We start from the raw sequence: 6,629 nt of genomic DNA, 5'->3' as shown, positions 1-6,629 counted from the left end.
AAGTGGCCATCTAAGATGCATCAGTTTGTCTCAACCCACCTGGAGCAAAGGACAATGAAGAATGCCAAGGACACCAGGTAATTATGAGCTCAAGAGACAGAAAGGGCCATATAAATCAGAGACTACCTCAGCCTGAGACCAGAAGAACTAGATGGTGCTTGGCCACAACCGATGACTGCCCTGGCAGGGAGCACAACAGAGAGCCCTTGAAGGAGCAGGAGAGCAGTGGGATGCAGACCTTAAATTCTCATATAAAGACCAGACTTAATAATCTGACTGAGACTAGAAGGACACCGGAGTTCATGATCCCCAGACCTTCTGTTAGCCCAAGGCTGGAACCATTCCCAAAGCCAACTCTTCAGACAGGGATTGGACTGGAGTATAAGATAGAAAATCGTACTGGTGAGGATTGGGCTTCTTGGATCAGGTAGACACATGAGATATGTCGGCAGCTCCCGTCTGGAGGGGAGATGAGAAAGCAGAGGGGGACAGAAGCAGGCTGAATATACATGGAAATACAACAAGGTGTATATAAATTTTTATATGAGAGACTGACTTCATCTGTAAAATTTCGCTTAAAGCACAATAAAAATTTAAAAAAAGAAACTAAAGCAAAAAATGGTCTCCCTGTGTGCATATACAATAACTGCTCACAATAAACCTTATATTCACATTTTGTTGAATTTTTGTTATTTTTAATACTTACTCACCTTTTTATGTAAAATGCACAGAATATCTTCAGAATCACTAGTACAGAGAGATTTGCCAAGTTCGCAGAAAAGGCTTATTAGGAATAGACCCTGTGTGTTAATGTTGATGCTGTATTTTCTAAGTTTTCCCTTCCCTCTGTCAAATAAAAAAGAAATCCTGACATAGTAAGGAGAGGCTTTATTCAAAAGTATAATTTCAAAGCAGAAATAGGTACTATTGCAATAGGGGAAGTGGGTCTATTGCAACAAGGAAAAGAAAACACTCTGAGAATTACTTCAGGAAGCTTCTCAAGAGTTAAGCAAAAACCAAATCAGTTGCCCACGAGTCAATTCCAACCCCCGGTGATCCCATGTTTGTCAGAGTAGAACTATGCTCCACAGAGTTTTCAATGGCTGATTTTTCAGAAGTCAATCATTTGGCCTTTCTTCTGAGGTGCTTCTGGGTGGGCTCAAACCTGCAACCTTTTGGTTAGCAGCCAAGCTATCCATTTGCACCACCCAGGGACTCCAGTTAGCAAAAGGCGTTTTTCTTTTATACATAGAAGTAGAAAAGTCTAGAAAAAATCAGGTGTGTGAAAGTGGGATGAGGAGGGTGCTGTCATCAGGTAATGTGTTACCTTGAGGCCAGCCTGGTGTCAGGAGGGGCTGTATGCTGGCTCAGGCTGAGGTGGCCCAAACTTCAGGGATCTGGGGGAAGGAGAGAAGCGTAGCTAAAGTTTGGTTAGCAAACATTTTATCGTAATTGATCAGTGGGGATAGGCAGTTCAGCCAATCAATTATGAGCCTACAAGTGGGACTTTGAAGGTCTGTACCTGGCCTTGTCATAGATAAACATGGGGGCCATCTGTGAGTGTCATTTAAGTCAAATGGTGGGTCTTTGTAGGAAGCCATATCCAGGAACACCAAAGGTGGAAGGATTTTTCTGGGATCACAGGCTCAGGTGAAGTTCAACATTGTCACTTCTGAAGGAGCATATAGTTTTATCTTATTTACTAATCAAGTCATCAGTGAGAGATCTATGTGAACCTGTGCATACGGTAATTTCTACCCTTTCTTGGCATACATGCTAATTGTTCTTTAAAAAATATCCTAGAGTAACTATTCATCTCTGATTAATGTAAAATTGAGAGATTTACTGAAAGAAAAGAGACAGCTCTAGCTGGGAATAGACTGAACTCCGTGATGTGGAATTCAATAATCCAATATGGTGATTAAACAGTAACATTTTATAAGTGGGGAAAAAAGGTCCTGAGTACAGTACTTGATTGTTATTCACAAACTTAAATCATTGAAAGGCATCACTTGATTGGTCATTACAGGCTTATATCATCCCAAGGTGTTACTTGATTGGTAGAAGATTATTTTAAGGTGGGACTTCCTGTGTCAGGAACTGTTAAGACAGGACTTCTGGTGGCAGGAACTCCTAAGGCAAGACTTCCTGTAGTGCAAGCTTATAAGGTGATTGCCTTGAAAGGATATAAGCCTCTTTCTTTGATTAGTTATAGTGTGTTGATTATAAGGGCCTGTGATGGGGGCGGGGAGGTCACAGTGTAGTTACCTCATGATTACCGGACATTCCTCTCTTAGAAACCATAGGGAAAATGGCTGTTCCTAGGGTGGACGTGGTACTAGCCACAGAGGAGGAGCGCCCAAACCTCAAATCAGACACTTCAGATCTTCTCAGGTATCTTGTTTTAAAATTCCCTTACGCAAAAATATCAACAGAAAATGGATGCAAAAATCATGTAAAAAACTTCCTTTGCTCTCATTATGCCCTTGTGTAGTTAGAGCCCAGAGACTGCTGGGAAACGCATTCCTCCCTCTGAGGCAGGTAATGTGGTCGTGTTATCCTTGATTTCTCCAGAAGCTACCTGCAGGTACCTTTAGTTCTTAGGTGCTGCATGAGACGGGCCTTGCTGGGAGCAGCCTTGTTTGTGGGGACTGACTGATTCAAAAACACTGAGATTGAAATCTAGTCCTGGCTGTGCTAAGTGCTGCCTTACCTACCTCTTCAGAGAATCTTTTACCTACCTAGATTTTGGTTTTGCGTTTATAAGTTGTTTTGAACTACAACACTTTTCATGTCCCTCTAGCTCTCAAATTCTAGGGTCTAGGGTTCTTACTGTAACCTGATGGGAATGGGTCCTGCCTGGTGTGACCCCTCGAGTCAATTGACAGAAACCAGGCCTTTGCGAAAGAGAAAGGGGACTTTATTACAAGCAAGTCAAGCAAGCAGCTTAGAGTCTAAGCCTCAAATCAAGCTCCCTGTTGTTGGGGATTTAAGGGCAGTTATAGGATTCAGGATAGGGAACTCTTATGCATAATTCATGAAGTTTTTGGAAATAGCGGGCAATTTCCAGAACTAATTAGCATGTATGGGGGTGCAGTGGGGGTGCAATATGACATGTTGAGGTTATGACACATGAAGTTTATCTAAGGACAGCTTTCTGGCATATCGCTCATGTGTGAATGGGGGGAGCTGCTGGTGAGTGAGTAGTGAAGCTGATGTTGAGCAGAGAAGCAGTAAGATGACCTTGTGTTGTTACACAGAATGTCTTACCAGGAACTCGCAGGTCTGGGAGAGGGGGTCGTGGGAGGAGTGGGAACGGTTTAACCCTGTCTGTTACATTACTGCATGTTTTTTGCAAGTTACTATTCTGATTAATTATACTTAATGGTGTGATTACATGGGAGTATCCTGATTAATCTGAGATTAGGAAAAAATAATTTAGTTTTTGTTTGCTTTCTAAAAGCAAGCCTTTTGAGGGTACCATGTATATAGCTAATGGCAAAATAACTTTGATTTTCCTGGAATCCAGGTTTTTGTGTTCATGGAATTGGAGTGACCCACACAGGCCAGCCAACCTTAGGCGTCCTTTTGAACCTTGATGGAGTTGGTTCCCTGGAGTCACCTTCAGGTCAAATAATAGCTTAGTAGGAACAGTTTAGCAGAGAAGTTTGGCCTTGGGCATTGGATTCCTTTGGAAAATTACCTACATGCAGCCAACTTCAGAAGCAGAAACTCCAGCATCTGACTAAAGACTGTTTTAGGATGTATAGCATGTCTTGGTGACTGTTTCTGTAATCTACGCTGTGCTTTGATCTTATCTTCTGAGAAATTAACCTAATGATGACCTATATAATCTGTTTTCACTGTCCCCTCTTTGGAATGCCTTCCCAACATGTTCAGGTGGCACTACCTGAATCAAATCTTAGGTACTCACAATAAATATATTCCATTATACTAATTTTTGGTGTTCCACTAAACAAGAAGGTCGGCAGTTCAAATCGACTGGCTGATCCTTGGAAACCCTATTGGGCAGTTAGTTCTACTCTGTTCTATAGGGTACCTATGATTTGTTTTTGTTTTCGGTTCTAAGCAATTTAGGTTTTTGATGCTGGTTTAATGGTACCAATGAAATTTAACCAGTTACTCCAGTTGACTCCACCTGATGGCAACCCCAGTGTCAAAGCAAAACTGTGCTCCATAGAGTTTTCATTAGCTGATGTTTTGGAAGTAGATCTCCAGGCCTTTCTTCCCAGGTGCCTCTGGTGGACTCCAATTTCTGATTTTTCAGTTAGTAGCTGATCATGTGGACCTGTTAATTGTTTGCACGACCCAGGGGCTCCATGAAATTTAAACTACCTTGGAAATAAGGAAGCTTAGACAATGGTAGCTAATCCCTGAATTAAGGGTAACTTGTCACATCTCTGTTAAACACCAGCAGTTTTGTTAAAGAAGGCAGCACTTTGCATGTTAACAAAATGAACCACGCATTGCTCAGTGTCGTGAGAGGTGACAGTGTGAAGAGGATATTCTGCAAATACAGTGATCTCTTTTGTCTATTTTCTCCCAGCCTTTTCTAGGGAACGCCAGAGCAGACAGTGTGGTGCTCTACAGACTCCAGCCTCCCATGGAAGCCAGATTCCTGCACTTGTTCCTTGTAGCCTGGAATGCTAAGCTCTGGATCGAGATGCTGATCGAAGTGTAGGGTTGTGCATATCATAAGTGCTGTTTCTTCCTCTGGAAGCTCTGTTTGGGTAGTGGTTAGGAGCTTCGGCTGCTAACCAAAAGGTTGGCTGTTTGAATCCACCAGGTGCTCCTGGAAAACCCTATGGGGGAGTTCTATTCTGTTCTATAGGGTCACTGTGTGTCAGAATCGACTCGGCGGCAATGGGTTTCCTCCTCTAGTGATATCATTGTCGGCATGAGATGTTGTAAAAGTTGCATTGCCAGCTTAGTTTGATATTCTTCAGCCTTTTAAATTGCTGTGCAAGTAGAACTGGTTTTTATGGAAAGCCTTTCATGTCCACCTATGGCTACACTGTGTTTGGAGGAGACTTGAACTGAGTCTCATTTACCTTTAGATTCCCAGAGTTGAGCAGAGTACCTACTCTATAATAGGTATTTAGTATAACTAGTGAAATTTAAATGAACACTCATGACTGATGGTGCTGTTTTCTGACACGAAGATGATGGTGCGGGGACACAGGAGTGCCTGCTAGCTGTAGATGTCTCCTGTGTCCCCTGACTCAGTTTCCCCTCTACCTGCCTTTATGTGCATCTCTCTGCAATTTTCATTTGCAAAAAATAAAATCTTCATTTGCTCTGTAAGTTCATTTCACTTTCACTTGGTAAGAACATCACTCATAGTATTGCATTGACCTCTTTTCTATTTTGTTTTCTCAAGTAAAAGTAATGAAATTTCAAGTAAACATGATTATAAGCACAGACATAAATGTAGGCAGTGAAATGAAATGGCAAGACTGAATTCCATAGTTCCCATTGGGATGATCCAGAGTATATGAGATTCAAGTTAGTATCTAAATGAAAAAGCTAAATATTCCTTTAAAGAACTGGAGAATAACCCCAAAATAGGCTGGGGGTGTGTTCTGAGGTTTGATTTTTGGTGATGTGGGCCTCATCACTTGTCACCATGATCATGCCTCACTCACTACCTCGTTAGATTATTAACCTTCCAGAGTATTAATTTTCTAAGACAGAATAATAACATCAAACCTTTAATGTCTCAGATTCTGTTCTTTACAGACATCTTAATATTTAACCATCCAATATCACAATTAATTCAGTTTATTAGATTTCCCATTCTTCAGAAAATCATAAAGCCTGTTGCCATCGAGTTGATGCCGACTTATGGTGACCCCACGTATGACAGAGTGTTCTGCTCCATATGGTTTTTGTTGCTGTAATGTTAACGGAAGCAGATCACCAGACCTTTCTTTCACGGTACCCCTGGGTGAGTTTCTACTTCCTACCTTTAGGTTAGGAGTCAAGCACAAACCATTTGATCCACACAGGGACGTTTCTTTTTCGGAAAAGCAAACTAAACCTTAGAGAAGTTAAGAAATTTGCTCGACTTTGCACAGCAAAAAAGAATTGAATATAAGATTTTAAAACAGATCTGTAATTTCCCAGATGCCCTTAACTCTGAACTCTTCATTCATATACTTATTCATTCATTCAGTTATCAATCATGTGAGAATTTATTGGACACTTGTTATTTGCAAGACATTGTGCTGGGTGTTGGATATGGGGGAAAATGAAAACATAACTTTTCTGTATTTTCTTTATCAAGATGAGCACGGAAAATATAAATGTGTACAAAGCAAGTGCAAAAGATTGCAGCAGGAGCCTAGGGCCTAGAGGATAAAGCAGTAATGCAGCTGTGGTGATGTAAGTACAGTTATACCCGTAGGTGTTGGGTGTCAGGTGCTGATTGTCGGGGAGGGAGTTCAACGGGGAAGTGGTGCACAAGGTACAGAACCAGGGACCTAGGGGATTCTGCTGGTGCAGGGATGGAGCAGTAGGTGCTATGGCTTACAGTGAGTAGTTGAAAAATCCAGTAGGCCCAGAAATTATGGGAGTTTTCTAAAAAATGAGGCTCAAATAGGAAATTC

The sequence above is a fragment of the Loxodonta africana genome, unplaced genomic scaffold (genome assembly GCF_030014295.1).
Source record: "Loxodonta africana isolate mLoxAfr1 unplaced genomic scaffold, mLoxAfr1.hap2 scaffold_298, whole genome shotgun sequence".
In the NCBI taxonomy this organism is placed as follows: Eukaryota; Metazoa; Chordata; class Mammalia; order Proboscidea; family Elephantidae; genus Loxodonta; species Loxodonta africana.
This window is presented reverse-complemented; position numbering follows the sequence as displayed.